Source organism: Falco naumanni, chromosome 9, assembly GCF_017639655.2.
Source record: "Falco naumanni isolate bFalNau1 chromosome 9, bFalNau1.pat, whole genome shotgun sequence".
NCBI lineage: Eukaryota > Metazoa > Chordata > Aves > Falconiformes > Falconidae > Falco > Falco naumanni.
In genome coordinates, this window is record NC_054062.1 from 34,115,076 (window position 1) to 34,130,716 (window position 15,641).

The following is a 15,641-nucleotide window of genomic DNA, read 5'->3' on the forward strand; positions in this document are numbered from 1 at the left end:
TTCAGATGTCCAACCTCAACTATCAGTATTTTGCGTTTCCAAGGCAACCCCATCTTTAACAGTCTTCATAATGACATCATTTGGTTGAAATGAGCATGCATGATCTTTTGATTACCACTGGAAGTATAAATTAGGTTACTCTCCCTACCCCCAGGCACCTGAAAAATAAATGCATTGGCGGAAGGGGGAGAAAAAAAAACCCTCGGAAGAGGGTAAAGGGAAAAATCAATTTTTACAGTAATGGAGTCCTCATTCAGCATTTCTTCTTTTTATAGATTTAGATAACAGTGATATCTTAGTTTCACAGAGCAAAGAAATTAATTACTTACTAATGGTGCAATTCAGAAATTAATTTATGTTGTCTATTTAAATGTGTCATTATTAATCAATTTAAAGGAAGGGACCTGTAAGCGGGCACCATCTGAACTGACTTATGTTGCCAGAGGACTTCCCCTGCCTTCTCCGTGCTAGAAAATGCATTGTTCCTGCTACATGCAAGTTGTTGCACCTCAAAGTGCTCTGGCATCCCTGATGCAATAAAAAAACCAGGGATTCCTCAGTCCTGATGACTGGGCCCACCCCCGATGCATTTCCCTAGGTACGGACCGGTGCCAGGGTGCTGCAAAGGTTTTAAGGCTCTTTTCATACTTAAGTTACTCGAATTCCAGGTCTGAGGTTCAGTCATTTTCTTTCCTGTTTAAAAAGGCAACGTACAGAAAGAGGATGCCGTCTCCTGAGGCAGCTGCCTTTTGGAGATGTTTTGCTGCTGGCTTCCCAGCAGGTCTTGGCGAGGTCATGGGGTTTTAGCACACTATGGGCTCCCTAACAAGGTCAGGATGGGGCAGCCGCGTTAGGAAGGTGATAATTAAATTGTCACAGATCTGATTTTCTTGATTTTACTGCTGCATTTAGATGGGAAGAAGCAATATATTGCACAGAACTCTTCTTTTTCTGAGTAAGGCTTGGCCCAGGCTGAAAAGGGGAACTCCATACCATGCAGTAAATCATGAAGAAACTAAAAAGCGCTGCTCAAATTCTCCTTGAAACACCCAGCATATTAGTATGTCGCCGCTTTCCGTACCTGGCTGCTCAGTTTTTTCCCTGCCTGGCAGGAGCCTGATCTAATGGCTTATGTTGTTCCAAAAATGTTGGATCTGCCGCGTGTTTCTCCTTGCGCTCCTTGAAGCAAATGGCAAGGCTGATGACTTGGGAAGAATATCTATATGCTGAAGGATCCTGTACTCAAATCTTGTTTGGGCTGCTAGTATAGGGATGATAGCCATTCCTTTCCTGTAATGATATACTGTCATGTTAGTTTTGGTGATATCCCAGTGTAAAATAGAGGGATGTGAAAGCCTGCAATCTGAGAGCCTGCTGTGGTACCTATTTATATTTATATACAGGTTCTTTCTTTCTTTCTTCTTCTCCCACCCCTTTTAAAGTAATGCTTGCATTTAACATCTGCTGTAGTGATAATGCTTCTTTATTAGGTCTGGAGAAGTTTACACACATGCCTATGGTAAACCAAAGCCTTTATCTAGCTAAAAGGGTTTAAGATCAGTTTCATATTCTTCCTCAATGTTTTATTTTTCAAACCAATTACTGCCCTGCTGCCTACAACAGGCAAATTTCAGCCTGAAAGTTCTCTCTGTTGAGCTAAAATGTTTTCTCCATGAAACACTGAGCAGCGAGGACTAGAGGCAAGTAAGCAGCAGGTTGCAGAATTAATCAAGAAATCATTTAGTGCCTGCAAATAAATACTTGTATCTGAAGTCTTTATGGTTTGTGGTTTGTTTTTTTTTTAATTTCCCCCTTTGTTCTGGATAAATCTCTGGCTTCAGAGCAGAAAGACTGCGGAGAAGCAGCTGAGATTTAACAATTTGGTTTGACTTTGCACTGGAGCAGATTATGGAGTGTCCTCACTGTCCCTTTTGCCAGCTGTGGTTGAGGGTCACCAAATTTTGACAGCAGGGAGGTAACCCAGAAGTAGGAGACAGTGACAATACCCCTCTTACTAACCTTTCCAGAGTGCTCATGTGCCTATGCATGATAATAAGACTTCAGCTCATCCTGGCTTGTGCCTTTTTGGAGCCAGAGAGAGCCAAAAGATGCTACACCCTCTGGCCTATCCCTTGAACCTCCTGCACCCCGGAGTAAGAATTTTTTTGTGATTTCTCCCATGCAACAATCCATGTCCCCCATATACCATAAGTCATGAGATAACTTGGCAGTGGGTTTACTGACTGGGTTCTGGAGGGTTTGGTGTAGGCGTTGAGCCTTTATTCATTGCTAAGCACAAGGACAAAAAAAGTGTAAAAAATATTAGCGTATATAGCTGTATAGCATTTGAAAGCTTTTTGCTTTCTCTGATGTAGAAATTGAGAAGCAAAGATAAAACCAAGTTTAAAATCTTGGTTTTCAGATGTTTAGTGCTGATTATCTCCACCTAATTTTCAGAATCATTGTCCCTTTTTGGGTTGAGAGAAGAGCAGTCTGGGGCATTGGCAGCATGATTTTTATTCATTTTCCTACTCTTTCCTTCCCTCCTTGGCCAATAGCCGCAGAATATGTTGGCTGTGTTTTTTTCTGGTGCTCTAGACTTGCATCAAGGCATGCTCTGACCTTTTTTTTGGGTGCTGACAGCAGCTGCATAAAATTAGGATCTAGGTCCTAGATTGCCCTTACTGCTACAACCTGTTGAATGAATTTTGAATTGCCCTTGCTCCTGAGATACCAGTCAATGGCTCGTAACAGCCCTTGTGTGGGTTACAAGCCAGTCCAAGTCTACCTTGTCCCCAAACTGTTGTGGCATGTGATAAGTAACTCCAATACACACAGCACTCATGAGTTATGTGACCTTTATGCTGTGCAGTTTCTGGAGAGCTGGATTTGCTGCCACCTGTGGCATGTGAACATGGGCCCTTTATAACCCAAAAAGCTCAGATTGTTGTGATTCTGCTCTGTTGTTTTTCTTTGCCTGGTAAAGAGGCTCTTGCCCCATTTTTTCTTGCATTTGCGGTGTGTGCCACCAGCAGTCCTTGCAGCAGGGAAGGGAGCAGGGTGGTTTGGACGTTGAATCCCTCCCTCCTCTAGCAAAGATGCAGAGATCCCTTGAACCTTCTGTGACTGGCAGCGATCCTCTCTTCCAAAATACAACCTATGCTACTGCCCGTGACAGGGTCTCGAGGTCCCCAGCCTTGGCACCTGCCCTTTTTGTTGGATGCAGGACATCGCTGATGTCAGTGACGCACAGGAAGTCAATTACAGTGTTACACTTGTCCAAAGAAAAAGGTATTCCCAAAATTGGGGGAGCATGGGGAAAATGTGTGGCAGTAAGCTACTCTGCCACTGTTTATAGGCTGCAAGCAGAGTTTTGCAGACAGAGCTGTTCTTCCCATGTGCACATCCCTGCCACAGCATGACTGAGCCTAGAAGGGAAGGGGTAAGGTCACAGACAGCCGTCCTCTATGACCTATGAGCCAGGTTGCTGCCCTCGGGTGCTTGCTGTCATCAAGGCTTGAAGTTTTGAAAGCATAAGGAGATTTGGTGTTTGAGCCATGTGAATGATGAGCTGCCTTTGGGCTGGGCAGCATGCCCTTAACTCTGCAACCCCAGGGTCAGAGGTGGTGGTTCAGTTATTGCCACGGCCTCAGTGGGCATGGCCACCCCATCGCTGCTGCGCGCACCCGTGGGGGAGGACCGCACGGGCATTTCTGCACCATCGTCATCACCTGGAGAGAGGCAGCGTGGGGAAGAGCGGCCCAGCGAGCACGATGCTGGTGCTATTTCAGCCTTCTAGTTGAAAGCTCTTGAGAGGCAGGCAAGGTGTATGAAGGGGTGGGAGGGGAAGCAGAGAATAAACCCACAGCAAGCCCTGCCTGGGAAGTGCCGTGCCAGCAAATAGAGCCTGGGTCAGTAAGAGCAGGCAGCTGCACCTCTTGACTCAGCAACTTTTCTGCTGGTAAGGGAGTGGAAGTAGATTTTATGGTCCTTGTTGCCTGTCTTCCTTTGCCGTTCTGTTAAATAAAGTCCCTCTGTAGGAATATAATCTTGCTGGGCCAGGAGGCTTTGGAAATGCCACTCATCTCCTCCTGCAATGGGTGTCATCATTGCTGTAAGGAGCAGATCTCGATAGAGCTTCCTTTCTCTAATCCCATACTGCATCCCAGTGACAGCTGCAGTGGTGCAGAGCAGAGCCCCGTGGCAGGAGGGCTTAGGGCAATTTGCTCCCTAGCTGAAGCTAATCCCTAAAGACGGTAACTGGCTTAAGACCTGAAAATAGGGTCTTTTTATGACTTTTTAGTTATTTCTTTCTCTCCTAGTCTTAACAGTGCAGTCCACGGGGTCTTCATACCTACTGCCACAAACCAGTTTTCCCCACTCCCTAGGTGTAGTATTTAACCTAGCAGGTGTTATCCGATGTGACTGTCTAGGGTATAGGTTCAGGCTATTAAAATGTGGGAACAAGATCCGCAGTAAGACAACAAAAAATCTTAGCCTGAAAATGAGTGACACATGGAAAAAGAAGAGTCCATTGTGAATACCCCGAGGGCAGGGCTGTCCCCTCACCCTGTTGCGATGAAGTCCTCTCACTCATCTTCAGGATGGGTTGAGCATGACACAACAAAGCCTCACAGCAGCAAATGATGCATTACAGTAAGAAATATTATGGGGAGCAGGAAGCAGGTGGCGAAGTCTGACGATAATGTCCTGGAAGCACATAACTTTTCCCCTTTCTATAACTTTGATGACTTAGGTCCTTGCAGGCTCTTCTGTTTCAGTGCTGCTGTGGGATTCCCATGATCTGCTCCTCCTCCCAAACCACTTTTTCGGCAGAGCTCGGGCTCCTGAGTGATCAGCAATCACCCCAGCTAATCAAGCTACCTTCTCTCAGTGCTGATAATTGCTCACAGAAGAGAATGTTTGCCAAGCTACTCGCTTTATCTTTTCCTGGCTGCTTCTAAGGGCAAGACCCCACTGCAGTGGGACAGCAGCCTGTGAACCTCATCTGCTAAGAGGCACTAGGCATCTCTAACACCATTTTGGCCCATGCTGCTAATTACCTTGCATGAAATGAGAGTTCATTCAGGTAACTAGTTGAAGCACAGAGGACAGCTCAGCACCAAATAAATGATGGGTTGGTATGGCAGCTGCCAAGAGCATCAGCCTGATTTGCAGGTTTGTAGATCTGCGAATGCAACTCATCTTCCTGTGAGTGGATGGGGAGGGGAAAGAGGAGAGGATGGCTGAAGGAGGAAGAAACTTGGAAGATGGTTCAGCTGGAACCTGGCCCCTTCAAGTGACAGTGATTAATGTTGCATACTTTGCCACTAAGCAGGCTGAACATGTGGTAGGTGTCTACCAACGCTTCCTCTGAAGGCACTTATCTCATAAAAATGAGTTCTCCCGTGTATTTGACAAATCTTGATTGATTTTCATCCTGCATACCTTTCTGGTCTCTGCCTCTCGCAAAATCACAGTGTATGTGAGAGTTTCTTCCAAGGCAAAATCAACTCTGGAGCTGCTTTAGCACCAGCAAGAGGAAAGACTGGGACCAGTTCCTTTTGACACAGACCTTTTTGCCTGGCATGCATCCCTCTACTGCTAACGTCCTTCCCCTATCTTCAGTGCTGTCTAGCTCTACCTGTCAGTCAGTTAAGCAACATCCTTGCAAAAGTTTTTGAATAAACTCCCTGCAGTGCAGCTGACCAACACTCCGGGACACCAGAAAGGAGACTTGCAAAGGGGTGGAGTTACACAGGGACAGAACTGCCCCTCCAGGTACAGCACTAAATGCCCACAAATGATGAAAAATACTTTTTTATTAAGCACACATAGTCTGAGTTCAGAGGCTGAGCAAGACAGGCTGGGAAGGAAAAGTCAGAGTGATAGGGTCATCTTGCACAAGCAAGGTGTGACTGCGCAGCTAGGGAGCTTTGTTCCCATCTCATCTGAGATTAGGACATAGAGCGCCCATTGGCAGCTCATAGCCAGGAAAAAAATGTTTATATTGATAGCAGGTGCTATATTTTCATATATAAACCTTACAATTTATCCATGCGAAAGAGTCCTGTGATGAAGTAATATCTGAGATTATAAATGTGTAGAGATAATATGAGGAAAAGCTTCTCTCCAGGACATCTATCTCCTTTCATCCTACCCAAAGCTTTTCTACCTCTACAGTATTAGGTAGTACCAATGAACAGAGAGCTGCTTTTGACACTTTGAAATCAGTTGTATATCCTTGAAGTTACAAGATAGGTGCAGGAAAATACAGCATTTGCAAAGCATTCTTCGATTGATAAGCAATTTAGCAGTAGAGTACCCTCTCTGAGAAGATGCAGCAAAGGAAGCACCTTAAGAAATTGAAAGGTACACCTGGATCCACTTAAATGAAAGGATCTTGTTAGGGAGGTCTAATTGGGCTGCCTTAGTCAGCTCACCTGTGAACAGCTTTGTAGCTGCAAGAAGTTATAAAAGCAGGAGTCAAACGCTTGTGAAGTTTTTGGCTTCATTCTGGAAGCTGAAGTTAAAGTGAACTTAAGAACTTGGGATAGCAGGTAAGAAATATTTGGAGATTGTGGATGTTGGAGCAGGTCTGAGCTGATTAGTTTCTCAGAGGGCTATTACTTTGTTAAGAAATTCTTTTGGCTTAACTTGAATATGCGTGCAAGTGAAGAGGCTGAACTAGATGCAATGTTTTTGGAGTCCTCCAGGACTGGGAGCAGATTGTCTTTTGTCTTGCAAACAAATACTTTTGAGAATGAGCTTGGATCTAGGGTGCTCTGTTGCAGGATGCAGGTGAAACAGTGTTTATTTCTGTTTCTAGAAGAGATTAAATGAAATGGGGAGTAAGAAATGTTTACCTGAAGAGTTAAGACTGCAAAAGTGGCACAACTCTTGTAAAACTTCTTTAAAAAGGGTTTTGTGGTGCAAGCAGGGCTGCTTCTGGGCTACAGGTATGACTTCCGGGTGCTGCAGCTCTCCTACTGTGTCTGCAGCAAGGACAGCTGGGAGGGCAAACTGCATATACTGCAGAGACTAAAATAAGAACAATTAATTCTTCAGAGGTTACCTACTCTCCTACAAACTCTGGTGTTTGGTCATGGAGTAAAGCGTGAATAAAGGATTTATTGAATACTGCATTTTATTTTTTATTTTAAATGCTGTAAACTACCAGGAAAGGAGTAATCTGGTGTTGGATGCTCTGTCTGGAGGACCCAGAAATATATGTTTTGCTGATAGGGGCTGCCTCCTTGGGAACCTCCTTGGTTGTATGGGTGGTGAGCAGCCTTGGGTGCTTCTGCATTTTCCTAGTTTCCTAGATCAGGCGATGGCCCTGGTTCAGTTTCGGCTCCAACGTGCAAGGTTAGACCAAAGCTTTGGCTGTAGTTGTTTTCTGGCTAATATTAGCATGCTGCTGGTGTTGGCTCAGTCTCCTGCTCTATCCTTTCCTCTTGTCTCTACCTTTTGTTACAGAACTGCAGGTAAAAATGTTACGTGTGCTGCAAAAAGGCTACTCAGATCAGTTTTCTAGACAAATGGCTACAAGGACAAGAATGGCTATCTGTTTTTTTTGGGTTGGTTTGTTTTTTTTTTTTTTAACGCCACCTCTTCTGATTTATACCCCTAAATGCATTAGTTCAGTTAAATTTCTCCAGTGTAATGGCATGCTAGCTGCTTGGCTGGCCTGTTGTGCTGTGTGTTATGGTGTTGCACTTTCCTCATGAATTGCAAGTCTGATAAATGCATGGTGATGTCTGCTGTTCTGGGTCCCTGTGGGCACCCTGCTTTTGCCCCCGGATTGAAGACCTTCCTCTCTACATGGGTGGGAGCCTCCTGTTCCTCCCTGTGGTTGAGCTGCACGTAGACAGGAATGCTCTGCCTGGATGGGCAAGCTGCTCAGAACCATGCCTAGGCGTGGGAACCAGCAAACTGAGAATACGTGGCCACCACTGGAAGATGGATTTGGGGGAAATAAATGCGGGTGCTGAACACATAGCTGGGTTTTACTTGTTTAGATCTGGTGGCTATTACAGTGTTAGAGAAACCTGGGTGGTTTTACCTGTCTGGGATTCAAGGTAGACTCCTGTATCTTTTCATTGCTGGTTTCTTGACTGCTGCTGAGGTCTTTGTTAAACTAATTTTATAGAAACTCCCATCCCTACTCTGGACTTCTCTGCTGGTAACAGGGTTGCCTATATTTTTGAGGCTATCGCAGGCCAGACTGTTTGTAGCTGCATGTTGCTTTTTTAAAAGAAAAACAAACCACCCCCAAACTCTCTTTCTTGTGTGGCATTGTGCTGCCAATGCAAAGGCTGTCTTGCTTTCCCAGTGATAGACTAATAAATTGAGTTTTCCTGCAGGAGCAGGAATACCCTCTCAGCCATGAATATCCATGTGATCCCAGCCATGAAGAGTGGTGTTCAAAATCAATGATGATGAAATCTTTTCATTAAAAAAATAAAAATAAAATTGGACTGACTATTACTATCTCTTCTCTGGGCCCCCCGAGAGTACTCTCTGAATTCCCCTCTGAGTAGATCTGTCAGTTTGCGGTACTTGGGGCAGCACTTCTGATAATTTATCTTCGGTTATTTTATTTCTGCTGGTTTCTAAGCTAATAACAAGTGATGAGGGCTCATCTCCTGCTCTGGGCACCTTCACATTACTTAACTAACAATTAATAAACCAGATAATGGAGTGTTTCTCCCACACAAGAATAAATACTCACTCTATTAAACTGTGGCAATGCAGTATCTCCAATCTGTTCAGAAACTGCTGCCAGTGCACAATTCAGTGGCCTGCTCATGTGGAGGTATTTCTACCAGTTTGCAATGTGAAAACGGTGCTTGATTTACTGGTTTCTAGGCTGGATCAGGTAAGGTTTCTTACCCACTAAGCCCACTTGGGCTAAGAGACACTGATCCAGCAGCATGGTCACCCATGTATTTGTCCTGGGAAACCTGTGGCCATTCCATCTCTCAGGGATGCTCTGTAGGTCACCTCTGGGCCATGGGGAAGGGGAGAGGGGCAGGTCTGCAGGCTGGCTCCTTGCAGTCGCTGCATGTGAGCCCATCTGTGGGAGGCAGTGGGTCTGTTTGTTTGCAATACACTTCTTTAATTGCTGGAGCATAGGAAGGGTGCTCATTTATTACAGTGTATATACCTCAAAATAAGTACGTTAACTCCATATAAACATTTAGTTGCTGAAAAGCTTCTCATTAAGAGTTCTCACCAGCAGGCATCCATTTACTTATCTTGGCAGCCTCTCATGTCCCTTCCTCCTCACCCACTCCCTAGTGTCCTGGAGGAGGGCTGATACTTGTAGCATGCTCTGGAGGGTGAGGAGGAGGAGAATGGCTTCCCCACGCTGCTGGGGTGGCACAGAGAAGACCTGTGGTCTCATGACCAGTTTTGTGTACGCTCCCTATTCTTATGAGCAGGCTCTATGCACCTCTTGTGTGAGCCACAGGCTGTTGTATGAGACTGGGAGGAAACCTTGGAGGTTAATGCACCATGCTGGCGTGACCATCGCGCTCTGACATCCCACTGTGCTGTCAGCTCTGCGCTCCAGCATTGCATAAGCTGGACCACAAAGTCCCTCAGCATGCAATTGTCCTTTTAAATATCCTCTTTTTTCCCCCCTTGCCCCCCTACCACTGAATCTTTTGATTGTTTCACCTCAATCTGTCCTTTCAAAAACTAACCCCTGCAGAATATTGCTGGTGGCGGTGCATACTTCTTTGACATCCAGAAGTGTGCTAGACCACTGAGCTGCCATTTGGAGAGATCAAATGATTCCTGTGGCTTTAAAATTATGACACTAGCCTTGAGGGCTGGAGGAAGTGGATAGTCATGAGCTGAAAGCTGCCCCTTTGAAGTCTGGGATTTCTGGAGATGTCATCTTTTATATATATCACTAGCCAGGTTGCTTTTCATTTTGTTCAAGTGTTATTCTTGTGTAGATTCTTAGAGAGCAAGACCTTACTTCAAGGCAGAAGGGATGATGAGAAAGATATATGAGCCCAGACACTTATGCATTACATATCCCTTTGAAATATAATAGTTCAAATTTTTCAAAAAACCCAACATGCTAACGCCTTGCGCATTTGTACGCAGTGCTTTTCTCCTGGACAAATGTAAATTGGAAGATACATGATCTGTAGGGGAGAATTTGTGCTTTGTTTAGTTTGGCTTGTGCCAAAGCTGAGCCTGGCTTCAAGCCAGAGGTACTTTCCCAAAGTTGTGGAGTGGATCGACATAAAAATCTGTGCTCTTTGTCAAGGGACTGCTTTGCTGTCCCCACTGTAATGGGGACAATCACTGATGGCAGTGGTGGTGTGACAGCAGATGCTGATGTGGAACAAAGAAACCTCTCTGTGCTCTTTCTGGTGCAGACCCAGCCACTCTGAGCATCACTTCTTCATAGGGTTGTTGGAAGGACTACTGAAAGCAAAATCAGTTAAGCAAACTGATTGACAGTGTTTCAAAGGGCTGTGCTTCCTCAGCTGGGGGTTGTCTTGTTCCCTAGGTATCCCTTACGCTACAAGTTGGGGGACTGACTGAGACTGTTTTGTAATGTGCCGTCAGGTGGTACATGACAGGTACAGGTTATGTGGGAAGAGCCTTTCCTCTCCTTAGAAGAAAAGGAATAAAACCCCAACCCTGCCTTTCACTTCTGTGCTTTTATCACTTTTACTGCCTAATCCTCAGAAAATCCAGATGCAATGTAAAATTGTCCAATGCGTTTTGTGAAAACCCACCACTGTTTTGCTGCCTTTTGGCCATGATGCTGACATCCCTATCTTCTTCTGGCATCAAGCTGTTGAGGGGCCTGCTCACTGCATTGCTGTTTTTTTTCTCATTTTTCACCTTTTATCATGCTAGGACATTTTTAAAGGAGTCATTAATTGTGTTCTTACAGTTAACATCCAGTCTAGGGAGAGAGGAGCTGCTCTGTGTCCTGCAGCATCCATCCTTCTCATCCACCAGGTCATCAGACTTGGGCTTACAGGGTGTCACTGTGGGAATGCATCTTCATGTCAATCTAGTGCAAGTGCCCCTTGGCCAAAAATCTCATCTGAAGGTGGTGTAGCTTGATGTGAGCCACCTCCTGCTTCTCAAAATCTTTGCCTGATCAAGAAGTGGTCCTGACTGGACACTGCAACAGAGCAATAGGCTCTGCCTGCATAGATACAGGCTTGAAAAAGTAATTCAGCCAAAGAGGGCTAGCTAAACTAAACTAAACTAAATTTTTCCTTGCTGCTTGTGACCTAGATACTGTGTCTGAAGAGACCTCTGTGGCTGTGGTCCTTGCTAGCAGAGGCAGCAGCTCTGGCAGGTGAGCAGGCAGAATGAGCTGCGGCAGCCAAAGCTGCACAGAGGCTCTCCTGTCAGGCTCCCACATACATCAATGTCTTGTGCCTGTGAGGAACTCTTGGACAAAAAAACCCCCTAAAAATAAAAAAATATCCCCTCACACACAGAGCAGTGACAGATCTGGATTGTCTGGAGAAGATGAAATAATTTATAAGCTTCAGTTTAATGTTCCTGTTTCTTTTTTTTCTACAGCTGCCACCTCCCCACCTTCTGTCACTGTCGTCTAAATGAATTTACAAGGAAAAGAAAATAGTTCTCACTAATGTTCTCACACAAATGAAACATTAGCCAGAGAGACAAAAAGAAAATAATTGATTGTGAAAGCAAACCCCCTCTGAGACAGTCTGAGCATTATCAGGAGCAGCCTGGGAGAGGAACCAGGGGGAAAGGGAGAGGGAAGGAGGAGAACAGAGCAGGCTGGAACAACAAATGTAGCGTTTATGATAATTATCCACATTTTAATCCCCGTTTCCAACCAAGCATTCACTTCCTTTAATTAGTTCTCGATTAGAAGGAGATTATCTAATAAATTGTACAAATAAAGAGCGGGTTATCTTTGCGGTGTTCCTGCACGCGAAGTTCTGAATGGATGGGGATGCAGGGACAGGGTTTGAGAGGGGCGAGAGCACGGAAAACCTTGCTTTCCTTTTTCTCTCATTCCCTTGGCTGCAAATATTGGCCATTGCTGGCATTAGCAGTGCAACCAGTGAAGTAAATCCATAATTAAACTGAATTAGCCTGTACTTGGAAGTTTTACATGCACAGACACAAAGAACGTTCCTGCTTGGAGCATTTCCAGTATGATTTGCAGGGAGGGGGGAAAGAACAAACAAAACCTTATACTTTATTTTAAAAGTACTTTGCTGAAGTTGGTTCTGAATTTTTATCTTGCTGTGTGCTTAGAGAATGTAATTTGGGGTTTCTGGATGGCTGGGTGAACAGGACCCCCTTAGTTTACCAGGTGATCTTTGAAAATGGCATGTTGAGAGTTGCCTCTCAGTTGGTGTGTATGTGTCATCTCAGTGTTGCTGTGCTGAGGTCTGTGGCTGATGTACACAGAAATTAGACAGGTAGAGTCAACACAGGCACCTCAACCCATGTGCATGCTTCAGCAGAACCCCTTGCCCTGCCTGGAGAGGGCTTTCATCTTGTGTACCTTCACAGGTCCTCACTGTTGACCTGAGCTGGCCATCTGAGATCCCCTCGTAGGAAGAGGATCAGAAATGGGTGCATCCTGGGATTAGATTTTTCTGGGCTCTCTTTGATCTGAAGAGAATGTCAGCTAATCCCCAGAAGCGCGTGTTTTCTTTCCATTATTTATGAAGGGAATGTACAACAGCTTTCATGGATGCCCTGACATCCTGAACATCTACAGTGGGACAAATGCGCCTCTGCCGTGGTTTCTGTAGCAGGTGCTTTCCACCCCTCGTCTCTCTAGTGTGCTTGAAACTTGGATGCTTGAGTTTTTGTTGGCCTCCGCAAAACACAGAGCCAGCTCTCAAACCTAGCTTGGCAGCGTTTGTAAGCTGTGCGAGGTGGATGTTAAAAGGTAGTCAGGACTTCTGCTCCTAGGAGGACAATCTCTGAGTTGTACATCTTGCCCAAATGCAAAACAAAAGTTGTGTCAACAGATTAATCTACCAACCCTTATTAGCTTCTCTTGTCAGCTCTGATAATGTTACCTGTGCGATTTCATGAGGTTTTCAGAGCTGGTGGGAGACACGTTACAGTGGGAGCTGTCATGCTTGCCCTGTGTGTGGTTTTATCTGTCTGAGGAGCGCAGCTGTGCACTGGCTGTTCAGATGGGTCTTCTGGCAGGTTGGGTCAGGTCTAACACCTTCTGCTCTCAGTCCAGCTGCTTTGAGTTGCCTTTCAAAGGCTCTATGTGACCCCTTCTAGCAGAGAGCTGGATTTTGACTCTGGCTCCACTTTGTAGTGGGGGCTAGGTACTGAACTCTTAAGCTTCTTGGAAAATGTTTTGATTTTTTTGTGCAGGAAGTGCTTTTCAGAGTCATGTCTGAGTTACGACTGGTGTTAGCATTTCTGAGAGGGGAGAGTGCCTTGATGTACTTACTATTAAATACAGCTGGGTGGCTTTGAAGGTGAAATCCGGCATGTTTGCAGTGAGGAGGCTCTGGGATGCCTTCGCTGGCAGAGGAGCTAGGTTGTGCAGTCACACTGTGGTCTGGCTCCACCCTTTCTAATGATTTTCTAGACCTGTAGTTGAGCAGTCAATAGTTTTGTTGTCTGGTTTCAATCCAACTTGACAGGGGAGCAGAGATCTTGAAGATACCGAGCTCATGCATGCTCCTGCCAGCACAGATAAATCAGCCTGTAGCACCCTCTGACATTCATTGCTGTTGCTGGTATTGCCTCTTGAACATAGACAGATGGTGGGTGGTATCCTCCGGTGTGGTGTTGCTGGACTGAAGGATTTTTGTCAGCATCTTGCAATGTCTCCTGCAGGTACTATATGACCAAGTTTGTCAAAACCATGCTGTAATAAGAAGTAAAAGGGGTACTTGGCAGAAACAGGAATGAGAATTTGGGTAGTGTCTCACTGGGTTTGTCAGAGTGTGTATTTCAGTCAAGGACGTGTCCTGCTTGCCTATCTGCCCAAAGTGACCTCCCTATCGACCAAGGGAGTCAATAGGCAGCTACTTAAGAATAAAGTTCCATTTTCTTTTCTTATTTCTTCTTCTTTTTCTTCTTCGCTTTAATTATCTAAGATAGATAAGCAGCTACAGGCCAATTAGAAAACAATTACCCACTGTAATCAATGCTGGTGTGGAAAAAGGGTGAGGGCAAGCATAAAAGCTGAAGACATGTCTTAAAACACTGTGCTGAGGTAACTCTATATGCAACCCCATCCTTGAAAGCCCTTTGTCTTAGCTTTTCCAAAGTAAAGAGCCAGAAATGCCTGTGCAGTGAGGAGTTTCAGTCAGAAACGTGCCAAATCAGATGAAAAGACTATGGAAACCCGTTGCCCCCCTATCCCCCAAAAAAGGGCAGAGTTAAAGACTTCAGGATAAGAAGGGTGACAGCAGCCCTCTGATTTCTGAGTCTGTCCCTCTGTTTTCCTGCACTGTCTTCATGTTGGAGAAAACAATCCTAATTTATACAGGCAGTAATGGGCTCTACACTGGCTGTTGCCAGTCACCAATGAGATCTTGTGGTTCTAATAGATAGCTGGATGAAAATATCAACTCTGTTCTCAGTGGCAGTCAAAGGAAGCAAATAAAATGACAGGAATTGCTAGAAAAGCAGAGAACAAACCAGCAAACAGTATTATGCCACAATAGGAGGGGGCATCCACATCGTGAGTGCTGTGCGCAGCTCTGGCCTGCCATTGACTCTGGCAGGAGAGGGAAGGATGGGGAAAGGTTCAGGGAGAAGCAAGGATAGTTAAGTTACTGAAATGCTTCTTGCACAGACCAGCTTAATAGGATAGGATTTGGAGGTAATGAATAGAAATGATTGCTGACTGTTTTTTCCAATAGAAAAGCTTGTAGGTATCAAGTAAAACTAAGAGATAGCACATCTGAGGCAAAGAAGACTACTTTTTTTTTTTTTTTAATATGATGAGTAGCTAAGCTGTAAGCCTTTAAGGATGTTAAACTTCATAACTGCTCAGCATGCAATTGAAGGGCCCTATGGAATGATGCAGCACAGCTGCGTCCTGGTGTCCCCATACTTTGCCTTGTCTGCCAACGTCACAAGGACATGGCCATCCCCAGCTGTGGTGTATGGCCACCAGGGTGGCGGAGCCCTGCTTTTGGGTAGAATCTTTACGTGCCATTGAAGCGAGTTAGACGTTAGCACACAAACGGGTTTGCTTCCTTCACAGCCCAATTCCAAGGCTGCACTGGTGGTTTGCTGACATCACTGTCTGTCGCCATGGCGATGACTGGATCGTCACCATCTTGGCATTATGACCTCGCTGCCTGTGCCCAAAGAGGAAAACCATGTCAAGTGAGAGAGGGAAAACCTTGGTTTAAACAGTGATTAACAGCATTTCATTCTGTTAGCCTTTGGTCTCCTTGTGGCAAGAAATCTGCATGCCAGTGCCCTTCTGAAGTGTGGGACATTTAACCTTCTAAAACTGCCATTAGAAAGGGTGAACCTAAATTTTTGCCAGCTGAGCTTCCAAGTTGTGTGTGTCTAGATCTTTTCTGCCCTCAGCCCTGCCTGCTTCTCATGACAGATGGCCAGCTGAAAAGTTTTGGCGTTAAATCTATTGCTGATGTCCATGAAACGCA

The 15,641-nt window shown here is 45.1% G+C and overlaps 1 long non-coding RNA gene across 1 annotated transcript in view; it reads left to right on the plus strand.

Moving 5' to 3' along the window:
- LOC121094027 overlaps positions 1-15,641 on the plus strand; it is a 165,854-nt gene that overhangs the window by 85,323 nt on the left and 64,890 nt on the right. The window lies entirely within an intron of this gene.